The sequence below is a fragment of the Vicugna pacos genome, chromosome X, assembly GCF_048564905.1.
Source record: "Vicugna pacos chromosome X, VicPac4, whole genome shotgun sequence".
NCBI classification, from domain to species: domain Eukaryota; kingdom Metazoa; phylum Chordata; class Mammalia; order Artiodactyla; family Camelidae; genus Vicugna; species Vicugna pacos.
The window spans coordinates 101,740,572-101,756,122 of NC_133023.1; the positions used below are offsets into that span (position 1 = coordinate 101,740,572).

Sequence of the window (15,551 nt, forward strand, 5' to 3'; positions counted from 1 at the left end):
TTCAATTTTCATTAACTCATTGTGATATTGGCCCAGAGCTTAGGCAATGAAGCAGGAATAATTAAGGTGAGTAATAGAGGTATTTTGGGAACAAGAGCATGTGGGAGCCTCTCTTCACACAGACCCCAAATGCATTCAAAATGAATTAAATAATTACATTTCATAATATGTAACCACAATCATCTATTGACCTAAAACTTTTTTCATGACCTATTAAACTAGACCAGGAAGTTGAAGAGGAATCCACATTTAATGGTCTCTTTGCTGTTACAGCCAATGACATTAAACCTCCTTTCAGCCCTGCAGATATCTGCACATTCACTTATGTGTCAGTATTTTGCTTGAACAAGAAGTGTATGGAAAGATATGTGCCTGGTATTAAAATTGCTCACTTCAGGTGAGTAGGAAAGGAAGTAGGGTGGGTTAGGAGATTATTATATTTTCCTTATGCATTTTTGCATGGGTTTTACCATCTGCAGTTAGCATATGCTAAACTCCATAAAGATTTTTTTTTTAATGATAATGTTGGCCACTCAAACAAGGCATGAACCTCTCCAAGCCTCAATTTCTTGAATCTACAAAAAGGAGATCCTACCTGCTTTTACAAGTAATGGCACGAAATGCCAAGTGGATGTTCATGAGGCAGACACTGTCCCCAGTGCCATTCTGTCATTCACTCGGACAGCAATCTTATGAAGATATAGTGTCATTACTTCAGGAAGGCCATATAGTGCAATAGTGCAGCATAGACTTTAAAGTCAAGTGGCCAGGGCCCAAATTTTCACTCCACCACTCATTAACTGAGTGACATTAAGCAAGATGCCTGAAGTCTCTACGCTTTAGCTTCTTGGTGGTGAAGCAAATACAATAGTACCTACATCTCATAGCACTGTTGTGAGGATTAAGTAGATTGATATATGCAAACCACTGGGAACACTGCAAGGCATGTGATTTGGGTCATGAAAGGCTTATTATGGAACTATCTCAAGGACTTGCTGTGATGAACAAATGAGGCAATGTGTTTAAAATTTTTTTATAAATTGTAAACATATTACTGCTAATATATTTCCTGAGTAAGATACAGCATGTACCTTGGTTTTAATGGTTTACTGCATCAACAATCAAATACCAAGTCAAAACTTAATAACTTTCTCAAAAGTTACATCTCATTTTCTGAATCTTTTTTTCACTAGTGGAATGTTTATTCTAGAGGGAAGAGTGGAACTGAAATAAATGTGAATTATAAACATTTTATTAAAAATCTGTAATCTCTCTCTGTAATAACCCCAATAGAGAAAATTCACTTGAACAGCCTGAACAAGGAGAATTTATCATTTTGGTCTGATATTTGAAGTTTTTCAGTCACCAAAAGGAGAAGTGACTGGCCTGGCTCAGACAGAATCTTACCCTGCAGGTACGTGTTTCTCAGTGTCCCTTACTTGGATTCTTTTTCACTCTATCACATGCACCTGGTGTAGAAGGGGACGCCCATGCCCCATGCCACAAATGATCTTTTCCTGGATCACCAATGTCTATTTGCAGCATGACATCTGAAAGCCAGCTGAGTCAATTATACACCTCATCTCTTCAAGAAAAATAATGCCAACAATTTACAGAGTCTACAGAAAACCAAGGACCTTTCTACGTGCTTTGTATGCTATCTCCTTCAGTCTACACCATACTATTTTATCATCCACTTCTCACAGATGTGGCAGTTAAGGCTAAAAAGGTACTGGCCCCCTCCTAAGTCATAGAACCAGATTCTGAGCCCATTTCTCCCTGACTGCAAAATGTGCACACTTAACACTCACTGCACAGTTTTACAACCGCCAGTTTCTCCTCTCCCTGTCCATCACCAATGACGTCAGAGTAACTGAGTCTAATCACCTTTTCTTTTCCTGGTCCACAAATCCCTTGATATCTCCACAGTATCTGACTTCTTCCTTTTGTATAAGTGTCCCTTAGATACCATTACACAGAATTCACTGGAAGTCTCACTTCTTTGGTAAATGTACTATCTCAACCCAGATCTGTTGTCCTTAGCTCTAGGTTCTCTGCATTCCTTTCTTCACACTTCTCCTAGACAACATCTTTGCACTCAGCCTCAGCTCAGCCCCAGGCTTTAAGTAGTGTATGTGCACTGGTCATCAATGTCAATATATAAAATGCATCAATTGTGAAACTGCTCCTTTTCTAGTGCTTACCATATATCTTAATGGAATGTTCACCTTCCCCATAACTGGAGCTCAAACTTGCATTCATTCTGGATCCTTTCCAGTTTCATCAGTTATCCCAGTCCTACCTGCCCAGCAACTCTTGTATTCATTCTCACCTCTCTTTCCACCCCCACTGCCTCTTTCAACATAAAAACCAGAGTGTCCTAATAGTTCTCCCTGTCTTCACCCTTTCTCCAGTCCTGTCCACACACTGCTGCCAATTTAGTCTTTCTTAATCAAATACATTCATTAATTTACTTTTGGACCTCATTTTCTCAGAGGGCAAGCAAGAATTAGTAATTTTAAAAAAAGGTAACTGAAGAACATACTAACCAATCTCCCAATGTGGCTCATGTATTTTATTTAAGGAGTAAAACTCTAAGGTGCAGAAGACAAGATAATTATGCAAAATAACAACAGTGATAACAGCCAACATTTATAGAGTATGTATTCTGTAACAGATACTGTATTATCACTTTATCACAGTAACCTTTAAAGGTGGGCACAATGATTATCCCCATTTTACAGATGAACAAATGGAGGCTCAGAGGTAAGATAATCCACATTTAAGAAAGGGAGGCTCAGAGGTAAGACAATCTAATTTAAATCTAGATCACTTTGTTTGATTCCAGGGCCTAAGGCTTACCCACATGCTACATTGATTTTCCGTTGAAGTGCTATGGTTAAGAAGTACAGAGGTCACACAGCTTGATGGCTGTACACTCAACTGGGAAGTCAACACGAGGTCACAATGCTGTGATCTTGATGGGTAATTGCCCAAGTTTACAGCAGCCACTATCAGCTGAAAGCAGATGAACACACAAGTGAGTCACAAGGGATGGAAACAAGACATTTTTCAAATGACATTGACCTGAGCAAACCCTCTGCTCACTTCCTTTCCAAAGGCACCTTTCTAAAGTGTGCTGGTGAGACAGGAAATGGATTAGGAGATTCTCAAGCCAAAGCCCACCAGGATTCTCTATAACAAACAGCCTTTCCTTCAGATCAGATCAGCCTTCAGTTTCACATAGGCTTTCCATATGCTAGAACTCTGTAGGTTGGAAATGCACTCTACACCAGCATCTGGTCTTGTTGAGTATTGTTCTATTTAATTCAAATGGAACTGAATGTACAGTCCAGGACATAGGGGGTAAATGAGAGAAGCTGTCAGGGAACGTGTTAATCATCATGTTTAAGAAAAAACTGCAATGTGGTTATAGAATTTAAATATCAACAACAGAGAGAAGAATCTCAAGACTTGATGGAAGTGATGAAGAAATCATGAATTTGAAAAGACAAAGTCTGTTCATTTTACTACAGTACATAATGAGTACCAACTATATGCTAGGTATTTTGGAGCCAGACTTTTCCACATATTATCTTACATAATTCCCTCCACAATCCCTGTAAGGCATTATGCTTTAGATGAGGTAACACAGAGAAGATAATCAAAAGGCTCAGTGTGAGCCACCCAAGCGAGGAAGCTGGGATTCAAACTAATCAGGTCTGGCACCCAAATCTGAAATCCTTCCTTTGCACATCAGCTGTTTGGGTGACATGTTTATCTGCTTTGTGAAAAGAAAGTGATTCTGACTTTATGAATATTACCTCCTCCCTCTCCTTTTGTATGTTTTGGCTATAGTGGCATGTTGTTTATAAGTGGAGAACTGACTTTACTTTTAGACACAATCACTGGGCTTTCAAAAGAGAGTCAGATCCCAACTGGACTGTAAGCAGTCTTTAAACAACTTTTTCAAGTTAAATAAAGTATGACAGACGGCAACAAACTGTGAGCAGAATATAGTAATGATGTAAATTTAAAAATTTTAAAATGATGTTTGTTTCACAAAATGAAAACCAGTCTTAAAGGTTACTCTTTTTAAATTCACATAAAAGCGGATGATAGGGACAATATCCAAAATTATCTCAATGGGCTGATGATAGAAGAGTAAATTTAGCAAGGTGGAAGCTAATGTAGGTAAATGTGAACCCAGAATCTGAACCAAAATGAAATAAAACAAGCAAAAACACTACTGGATCAAAGAGCTCTGACTAACCAATAACTTTTAAAAATGGGTTTATGATTTTCTGCAAGCTCAGCATGAATCCACAGTGTGACGAAGTTGCTGAGTAGTGATTATGATTTCCCATTACATCAGAAGAAACACACTATAACAACGTAGTCCCTATTCTGAGGACCAGGCTTTACCCTAATGTTCTGATTTAGTGTTAATTCCACATTTTGAGATAATGTTCACTTGCTAGATTACATCCAGAGGTGAATGGTCAAGATAGTAAAGAAGGAAGCTTTGGCAATGGAAGAACTGAGGTTGTTTGGAAAAAATTAACTAGCAGGGATGATATTAATGTTTTTAATTATTTGAAGGACTACCACGCAGAAGAGAACTGTGTGGTTCAAGAGAGGCAAACAAGAACCCTAGGTCACTTGAAAATGATAAGAAAGTCAATTTTCCCTCAATAGCCAAATAAGCTCTACACCAGTTAGAATAGGCTGAAAGTATCCTCAGAAGATAATGACTTCAAAATCTCTAGAGGTCAAACAGCTACTTATCAAAAATGAAATTGTTCTTTAGAGAGAGGATCAAGCTTGGAAAATTTCAAAGGGAATTTCTGGCTCTGAGTGTCAGCGTTCCTATCAGACCTGCCCAGTAGGTGCCTGGGTGTTATCTTCTATGTATGGGGTAACTTTCTCTCATAAGGTAAAATTTTCCACAACTGCATGGAAAACAAAACACCAAAAAAGAACAGGTGACATAGACAGAGGGCTGGAATCATTTTCGCGGTCGTGTCTTTAGAAGCACACAGCCTCTTGAACTAGCGATGGGTGAGATAACTAGAAAATAACAGCGTTGCACTTCTCATATTAGAGCACAGAGCAGTGCATTAGGTTTGGCTTTTGCTAGGTAGAAAGAGACACCATGAATGTACAAGGATAGTAAGACATGCGGACAATTCTACATGCCTGGCAGAAGTGGTTATGGCTGCAAAGTTGAGCCAGTGAGTGAAGACTGGAGCCAAGAATTTGGAAGGCTAGCTGATGAAGGCAAAGGGGATTCCTCAGAAGCCAAAGCTGACTCTGGAAGAAATGGGACTAGAGAAATGAATAAACGAGTCTGCAACATCTCTGCAATACTGTGAACCAAAGTTGATGAATGGCCCAGGTGCTGAAGTCCAAATTTGGAGTGGCAGGGTAAGCACTGAAACAGATGGTGTTTGCTTGAGGAAGCGTGAGAGGAAGGAGAAACAATGACTGTTTACTTCAGGATACAAGGGGTAGAGAAAAGGACTTAAAAGTATCTGAGAAGAATTGGAGGTAAATATTTCATGGAAAGTTATCATGTTTAGGGAAGCCACTGAGAACCAAGTAATACAGTATGACCCATGGGTATCCAAAGCGAGCAGCAACACAAAGTGAATTCTGGGAATGGAATCTAGTTTTACTTGGGTGACTTTAGAAACCTTTCTAAATATGCTGGAAAAACCTGTGGAAGCAAAGTTTCCTAGCCCAACAGAGAGACATGTTTTGTGGAACCGTGAAAATAGCCCACTGTGCTTATATAAGTAGCGCAAAAAAAAGAAGGGAAAGAAGGGGAGAGGGGAAGGGGAGGGAAGAAATGTACATGTACTGAGCCCACCGTCAGGCGCAGTGCTAGGCATTTTCACAGGTATCATCTCATTGAGTCCTCACATTAGCAATGCAACAAAGGCATCATCTACATTTTACACAGAGAGAAACAGGCTCACAGAGGTAAAGAAACTTGCCTAATACCAAGAGAAAAAAAGTCGGGTCTCGAATCCAAGTCTCTAGGAGAAGCTCACAGAATGGTTGAAAGTGGAAACAAAATGTAAATGGAAAATATTTCTTGGTGGAACACACAGTACAGTAGAGTACTGGACATAGAAATCCATGGTCGTATAAACAGAAAGCAAGAAAATGACTTAAAAACCACATAAAAGAGATGAAGAGAAACTGGTAGTGCCTCCCAGGCCACTTCCCAGAACCTGAGCCATCCTCATGAACTGGTCACAAATGGAGAATATTAAAGACAAACTGTCCTGGGAGTGGCAGCAGTCAGCAGCTGTTATCACTCAGCAACTCGCCTACTTTTCCCTCCCAGCTCTTAATAGCAACAAAGCCCCTCCCCCCTCCAAGGCACTGGCCATCAAAGGGGCAAACAACCCAAAGCAGAAGCCAGGCAAATCCCCACGGAAGAAAACAAAGACACAGCGATAGATGCAAGGAGTCAGCTCAGTAAAAGCCAAAGTAAGAAGCAAAATGCAGCTTGTGAAAACACGAAGGGACAGAGAACAATCACCGAGGAGAAAACGTGTTTCCCTGGAGTGGCTACAGAGGGCAGCTGTGCCAGTTGGTGCACACATATCCAAGTCTAGAGCCAGAACTTTTCAAAGGGGTCCAGGTGTTTTCGGAAGAAACCTGCCATAACACTCTGACAAATACAGTGAGTAAGTAATACAGATCCATTACTTCTTCAAGGAAATAGCAGTCATGCATAAAGGGAGTGCAAGCTGCTATCTGGCAAAATGAGATCAGAACTGGTATCACTGACCCAGGAACTTGGAGATTTTCCAATTAAACTTCTTATTTTCAGGTAAAAAAACTAAGATTCAGAAAGGTTCAATTATGCCATGCCCCCTTTAAAGGATTGTTCTGGATGGCAGAAATCTGTGAGTAGTAGGAAGAGGGAGAGCTTCGGCTGTCAAGACCATGGGTAAACATTGAAATGTAAAATCTCCCAATGCAAAGACTCCCAGAGCAAGCCCCTCAGACCATCAGGCTGTAGAGAGAAGCATTCTTTCTGAAGATGACACAAAAATGACAGAAAATAAGATTGATGCTTCAACTCTTGTGAATTTCTCTAAGTGGAAAAAGAATAAGAAAATTCAAAAATAGCACAAAAAAGAAACAAAAAAGTTTTAAATGCAGCTGATCCAGTCCTCAATGTAAAAGCAGAGATAAACAAGTCATTTTAAATGTGTTAATATCATCTTGACGGTACTGCAGATCATTATATTTTATGATGTATTTGAAGGCTTCTTATTTTTCTTAACTTGCTACATTGTGATTTTCTGAGACCTGAACAAAGCAGTGGGAACACTGGTAAAAAAAAAAAAAGGCAGAGAAAGATAACTTAAGACTGCAGAGTAAAATGCATGTAACTCCTATTTCTCATGTGCTGGGGGCAGAAAAAAATGTTCTGATCAAAAACCATCTTGCCAGCTTGGGTCAGGTATGGTCAGGCTAAATTGAACTCTGAATTACTCCCAGCAGAGGGGAAAGTGTTTGCTAAGAAGGAACGTGCTTGTATTAAACTGCAAGCCACCTGCTTCTTCTGACAAAGACTGCATGTTATGAAACAAGTGTAAAGCTCCTGTGGATTGTCAGTTATTCTGAAAAACATTGTAATGAAACTCTAATCTCCTGTTATCGGTTTCACTGATTACATTAAAGTGAACATTGCTATGTGGCCTAGCATTGTAGATGCTTCTGCTTTCTGACTGACCAACCACAAAGACTAGTGCAGCCCACCAGATAGGATCCTCTGAGTTCAAAGTAACTACCAGTGATCTCTGAATTAAACTACAAATTGGTCAAAATCATGTTGAGTTTGACCCAACAGTAATTGGAAGCCAGACATCCTTCAAATGGAAGAACTGTCAAAGCAATGAAATTTCAGACCCTTTGTCTTGGGGCCAAGGGTCATTTCCTGACAAAAAGCCACAGAATCCAAACTGGTAAGTGACACACGGGGATGTTTGGTCACGGTCTTCATAACTACGCTATACGATATAAAAAACGGAACGCAGCACTCCCTCGCTGTCCACAGCCTTGGTTCTGAACTACTCTGCTCTCCTTTAATCCACAGTATTTCCAAACTTCTTTTGCTGTCACTCTCTCTTTTGACTATACTTCAGACTTGATGTCTGGCATGGTCTCCCTGGCACCCCTTCACATGGGATTTGGGTCCTGCTTAGAGCTAGACTAGTTTAGGTACAAATCTTCTCCCAGTTGGACCAGGTCCTGTGACTGCCATTCTTAGTGAGATGGCCTGACTGCTTTCCTCCTTCTGCCATCTTGGGTAGCAGCTCACCTAAGTCATCAACTCTCTTGGCAGGGCAAATAAGGCAGGGAGGAGCTGGCTTTCTGCCTAGCATGCCAGTCTTCATATTAAAGCTCCTAGTGCATTGCATTTATTGCTGGCAAAGTTACTAGGTAAAATTATATTACTGGCTATCAGATTGCAATGCCATTCTTCTCCTTCTTGTTTTCCTAGACCTATTTTTTGGTCTCTTAGATCATATCAACCTTCCACTTCACAGCCTTGAAGGAAACACCAAACTTCTGTCCTTCTGGGTTCTTTCCTCTTTCAGTAATTCCTGAGAAAAGGACTCTTAAGGTGTATTGGGGACCTGGTCCCCAATGCATGTCCTCTGTCCAGACACACCACTTTCACAGATTTCCCTCCAGATAATTTGGTGGTATAGGTGTGTGTGGGGGGGAGTCATATTTCTTCATTGCTTTCGATGGAGAAGCTGCTTGGTTTTACAAACCTTAGGTACTAGAGTCTCTTTGACATGGGCTTCTTCAAGACGACCCTGTGTGACCAGCCTGTGACATTTTGGAAGTTTCCAATTGAGGCAAACTTTGAAGACGCTCCTGGGTAAGTAGGATTTTTTTTTTTTGCCAGGCAAGAAGGGTGAGTAATGCTTCTGACAATAAGAAAAGCATATCCGAGGTACAGACTTTCCAAAGGGCATGGTGTATTTGAGAACTGGCTAATACTCCTTCATGGCTGGAGCACAAGAGTGGTGGCGAGTTGGGGCAACCCAGCTTTCAAGGTCTGTGAGAAATAACTTGGAAAGGTAGATAGGCTGCGAAAGGCAAACACCTTGAGAGCTGTGTTGCAGCTTAAACTTTACTCTGTAAACAGTGGGAAACCCACTGATGTTTCTGAGTAGAGGAATGGCATGATTAGAAAGACAGCTTGGGCCACAGGAAAGAGGATGCACCGCAGAGAGAGTGACACTGATGTACACCATTTATGAAATAGCAGAAACTAAGGCAATATTTATGTAGGGCAGTGCCACAAACCTGAAGGGTTGATGAACTACAACTGAAAGCACTGCATACTCCTAGGTGACCCTGGGAAAGGTGCTTAACCTCTATTCCCTTACTTACAAAATAGAGATCTTAATCCCTGCCCTGCATCCTTCACAGGGATGTGGTAAGGATTCAGTGATCCAATGGAGGTAAAAGTGTGTAATCAACAGAAAAATGTTACAGAAATGAACTAGTACCAGATCATGATAATAAAAGAGCTTATATGAACTGCTTGTCAGGCCCAGTTCTGTACCCTCTGGCAGTCAGTCCCTTCTTCTCTCTTCTGCCAGCCTCAAGTCAAGTCAGTGGTGATCGCATGGAATCACTGCATTGCTATAATGGGCTGAGGGAGTGGGTACCCTCCACTCCGTGCTCCCTCTCTCCTTCAGACACTTTATATTCCTCCTTCCTTTCACATTCCAGTCCTCCTGACCTTCTGCCTCTTAGGCTGGATGCCTTGCTTACTTCCCTCTGCCATTCCACACACTCTCAGTTTCCCCTGACAACCCACTGCCTCCTCTCCCTATGTCTCCACCAGACCTTCTCCCTACTTTCTCACGTTAAAACCAGGCTCCTCTTTATTTACCCATGCTGGTGCCCCTGCTCCTTGGCTCTTTATACTCTGGAAGAGCTGCCTGGAAGAGACACTACGTTCCCACTCCTGCCAGGTGTGCTCAACAGCAAGAGCCTCAAATAAATGAGGACCTGGTCCCTTGAAATGGGGTTGTTCCAAGGAATAAAATCTGTGCTGCTTGGCCTGGAATGTCTTTGAGCATCCTGAGATACAGTAGTAAAGATAACAAGAGTATAAGAAGTACTTGACATATCTGAGCTCATTTAATCCAAGTAACATCTCTATGAAGCTGGTTATGCACATGCTACAAACGAAGCCAAGGAAGTCATAGGTGCAGAAACTTGAAGTTCCTCAAGGAAGACTGATTAGTCCTTACAATTTCTACAGTGCTTCTTAGTACAAGTGTGTACTGGCCACTGCAGGGAGGAGGGAACAGAAAGTAGAGGGTAGGATACCTATTACACATATGCAAGATGGTCTTTCTAACACAATCCTCTCAGAAGTGTCAAGATATATTGTGTTACAAAGCCTTTTTTTTGGTATGAGTTTGGATACCTTTTGTCATAAATGAAATAAAACTAACCCAAACTGGGTTAAATAAAAGCAGAATTCATTGGTTCAAATACCTGCAGAGTCCAGAGGTAGGAAAGGCTCAGAGTATGGCTAGATTCAAGGTTAAAATGATATCATCAGGAACAGGTGTTTTGGTTCTGCCTTTTGCTTTATTAGTTTCAGTCTCTGGAGCAACATGTTAGCAAGATGGTGGCAACAGATCCTAATTCTTCATCTTCTTAGGTTCAAGACCAACTAGAAAGAGAGTATATTTCTAAAATGTCCCGGACATTATATCTCACTGGTTTTTATTTCACTATGGGCCCAAATCTGAATAATCACCATCGCCATGGTCATATGGATCAAATGGAATATGGTTGATGGTTTAGTCCTGGGTCACATGCTCTGCCAACTGAAGTGTGGGGTGGGGTGTCACCTGAACCAAATAGCCAAATAAATGGGGGAAGGGTAGAGTCTCAAAAGACTATTTCCTGATAAAATAAATGAACGCCTGTGGCTGAAAGATAACAAAGGTCCTCTGTATATATCTAATAAGTAAATGTCCCAGAGAGGGGATTAATAGCTATTAAAGGCTAATAATCCATACCATCTATGAATTCTTACTATTTACTAGGCACTGTGTTAATTAAGCTCTTACATATATTCTCATATGCCTCACAACCACCCTCTGAGGTTAAGTCCTAGTATTATCCAAATATTACAAATGAGAAAACTGAGGGCCCAGAGCAGTGAAGTCACTAACCCAAGGTCTCATAGCTAGTAAGTAGGGGAACAGGGATATCAACTTAGGATACTGCTAAACTGTAACACCTTCCAGGTAAATGTATTTGTTAGTATTAGGGAGACATTCTGAGAAAGAGAATCATGCTCAAGGGGATCAAAGTCCTTACGAGGAGGTGGGACAAAGCTCCATGTTTAAGGGCTAGCAGAAGACCTATAGAAGTTGGATTAACTTGGCCAGTAAGTGATAGAACACTCAATTGCAAATGACTGAAACATCTCACCTCTCCAGAAGTCCTGAGGCAGGCATTTCCAGGGCTGGTTCACTCAGCAGCACTCCCTCAAGGAATGAAGCTCTCCCCTGTACCGTCTGGTATTCACAGTTGGTTTATCCCCTCATGGCTGCAAGATGACTGCAACAGCTCAAGGCATCACGTCTTCTTATGCCTCTGTCCATAGACAAAAAGTGAAATCTCTCCTTCAGGATCTCCTTTTTATCAGGAAGGAAAACCTTTCTTGGGAGTCCCCCAACTGATGTCTTCTTACATCTCACTGACCAGTACTGGGCTACATGCTTTGTACTAAAGCAATTTTTCTGTGGAAGGAGAATAGGATTCCTTCCTTCAGAAGGAGGAGGGCCCATCCTCTAATCCCAGAGCCAGAAATAGAGTGAAGCATGTGAGGTGTCTAGGGTACAAAATTTAAGGAGGCACTCACTCTCAGGGCCATGCACTTGCAACAACCCTTTGAGTTCCTTCTTACATTGTGTGCACCTTTTATGATCTTGAAAATGAGGGTCTCCTTAGGTTTTGTGCCTTAGGTGCATCAACTGCTTTACCTAGCGCCAGCCCTGCTCACCATACTGCCTCCTTCCAATACTTGAACAAAGTCAGGAGTCATTTTAGAGTAAAAAAGGGGAAAACCGCTATTGGGATGACAATCGATGTTTCAGTATCAGCCACTTGACTTCCATCATGCATTAGCCATCAAGCATGAATACAAAGCTCTAGTCTAGCTTCTGCCTTTGGGCATTTAACATCTCTGGAGCTTTTAACTGGAAGATCTCCAAGGGTTCTCCTAGCTTTGAAGTTCAGAGAATCTTGTTAGATACTTTTAAATCAAATAACTTTTATGGATTCATCTGCTGTTAAAGAAGCTGAACTATAAGGAGACTGACGTTATTTGATTTCACAGGAGGAAAAAGTCATGTATCTGGCTCTGATCCTTCTCAATCAACCTCCCTCTCCATTACCACCCCTTTCTACTCCTCCACCACCAACACATACATTCACAATAAATCATATAGCTATTAGTAGTATATTTGCCTGACAGAAAACGAGTGGACACTGTGATGTGCCTTCTAGTTTACCCACTGCCAGGACTGAAGCACTCATTTCCTCAGCTGTTGGGAATGTTAGTGACTGGTTTTTCTCAGCTGAGTCAGCTCCCCAAAAATCACATCTCCTTCTCTTGGACAGCCTGTGTCCAATGACTGACTGGAGGTGGGGTGCACTGGAGGTAGGGTGTGGAAGGTGGCAGGACGGGAGTTATGGGAGGAGTAATAATGGTCCAGGCCCTTACCCCAATTTGAGACAAATTTACAGGGATATTTCAGCTCCAGAATTATCTGAGGTGCTGGGTTGAGGCCTTTGTTTTGATTGTACCAAGTATAATTTCCTCTGCTTAATCTTCCTTCCTTCACATCCCCAGAGGTGTTAATCCTGAGAACACTCACCAATAAACTTCTTGCATACAATTCCCCACCTCAAGAGTTTGCTTTCCAGGGAACCTAAACTGAGTCAATAACTAGGGACCTTTTTGTGGAAGCTGAGGGCATTTCTTTTTTTTTTCTCTTCTGCTTCCTTTATTTTATTTTTGGTCACACATACTTATATAGATAAAATTTTGAAGTAAATTAGCACGTAGTAAACACACACAGTTGAACATATTTCTTTGTGCTAAAGAAATAATGATGTTTTATTTTAGTAGGATTAACTAAATTATTTTAGTAGGATTAACTTGTTCTAAATAGCACTGCCTGGAATTAAAGCCACATGACACAAATCTGGAGTGATTTTTCTCTTTGGCTATATGAATTCCTCATTTGCAACTGAATAACCTAAATTGGAGTCCTAGTCCCCGAGAGCCTATATTTTACCATATGGAAGAGTGGTTCCCCTCTTAAGCTCTTTATGGATCCTAGAAAAAAGTCCTTGTCATTGAAAACATTCATTTTTCGTAATGCATTTATCCTGTAACTTTCTGTTCTCAAAATTAAGTAGCATTTCATAGGTCTCCTTGACCTGAGTGTTTGGTAATACATATTTTCTATTAATTTCAAAATCACATATTTCACTGGGCTTGAAATTGGCCCTGAGGGGGGATTCTAATAGCAAGTGAGCAAGCCTTTGCCCCCAGGGTCTTATGTCTACATTTCTAACCAGAGGAGCTCATGCTAACTGCTGAATTCCTTATATCAGGGTAAATAAAGCAAGAAAGATATTTCCACTGACTGTCTTTATACTGTTTGACTGAAGTGACAAGACTGCAGCGGATTCATGAAATTTTCAGTTGTTATTCGAGTCAATCATAAACAACCTATTTAGTTTGTTATGATGACAGAAATAATAGGCTGTCTAAACAGTGTGATTCATCATCCAGTTTTTTGTTTATCTTAGTTATCAGATGAGATCAAGACTTCACTATTTTACTGATAGCAATAACTGAAAACAATTGATTAAGAAATCTGTTTTGTTTATTTTTTTTTCCATACTATCCATAGGTAGGGGTCTACGTAACTTTCAGCTACATAAGAGCGGTATCCTGCTAAATGATTCTTCTCACTCTGGACGCTCCAGACACTTTTCTACTCATAGCTGCCAAGGTGTTCTTTTTAAACCGAACTTCACCTATTACAAAAACTGGTACCAGAAGTGGCATGAAACTGTAAAAATAACAGAAGTATGTATCATTGCCTTAGTGGTCAGGCAGCTTGGTGTCAAGGAGACACAAACAACCTGGATGACTAGAGATCTATTTAATTTAACAGCAAAATATTTGGTACTATCAGTACATTAACTTAATTACAGATGGTGAAGTTACATAGTTGGTGTTTATAATGGAAGAGGATTAAAAACAAAATGTTAGTAGCATGTGTTAGGTACTATTGACTCTGTTCTGGCAAGATATTACATAAGATGACCTAAAAGAGAAGTGGTTGGTTTCTGAAAAGAAATCAAAGGATAAAGGAAGGTCCAGAAAACTGGAGCCTTGTTGAATTGGAAAAGCCATTTGCTTGCATAATGCAAATGATAGCAGACAGTATAATGCAGACTTAAAGACTCAAATGCCCAGTAAAACCTCTCAAAGTAACTCTAGATAGAGACCAAATTAAGGAGGTAGCCTTTCTATGTGCTGTTCTAAATATTTTTAACCATAGTCGAGAGAGGTCTGAGGGTAAAGAAGCAAAGAAATAAGGGATATTTGAGAATTATGTCCAGAAAAAAACTTCTTTGAATGTAGTTACTGACACATAGAACTAAATACAAATAGATTACTAAATTCAGAGGTAACTGTACTGTTACAGAAACCATAAGCCTAGAATGAAGTTCCTTGGATTACTCTATACAAAAACAACAAACCTGGGTCCTTTAATCTTCCATGATTAGGAGCTGACTTCAAAGGCTCTGCAGCCCTTAAAGAGAGCTTTCTTCCCAAAACACATTTCAGATGTGGCCAAGGAGAATAAACAAGGAACGGCCTCCCAGAGGGTAGACCCATGAACCATGGAGACCAATGAACAACGGAGTTCTCTCAGAGTGCAGAATCAGAGTCCAATCAAGGAACGCTCCCAGCCCAAGAGGAAGGATGGCGTCACAGCATCTTCCCAGGGGAATCTGAAAACTATCACAGCCTATTGACTGTTCTGTGTCTCCTGTTCTCCTTTCTAAATAGGAATTGTGTTAACTTTTGCTGTGGTTAAAAAAGCCTGCATATATTATATATTTATAACAACAAGCATTCATTTCTCATTCACAATCAGACTAGGCATTGTACCTGGAGTCTGAGTATAATAATGGAAAAGAAAGTGCTTTGCTTGGATTTCCTCCAAAAGAAGAGATAGAGGGAAGAAGTGGCATGCAACTAGTGACCCCAAAGAATTGGAGAAGGGGCCTGGAAAGAGTGAACCAGGGAAATGTGAAGGAAACAAACCAAAGCTTTGTTAATCAGCTATTCATAGCTGTGGTCAACCATGGCTCAGTCCTGTGGGGGATCCTCTGAGAAGTCACTTAGAATGTTTCTCAGAATTGTCCACCTGAGCGACAAG

At 40.6% G+C, this 15,551-nt stretch overlaps 1 long non-coding RNA gene across 1 annotated transcript in view; it reads right to left on the minus strand.

The window, feature by feature from the left end:
• Positions 1–2,692: 2,692 nt before the first annotated feature.
• Positions 2,693–15,551, minus strand: part of LOC107034421 (uncharacterized) — a 35,173-nt gene continuing 22,314 nt past the window's right edge. The window contains exons 3-4 of the long non-coding RNA XR_001459966.3: positions 11,509–11,673; positions 2,693–3,018 (exon numbers count right to left, since the gene is read on the minus strand). This is a non-coding gene — a long non-coding RNA (uncharacterized lncRNA). The remainder of the gene's footprint in view (positions 3,019–11,508; positions 11,674–15,551) is intronic.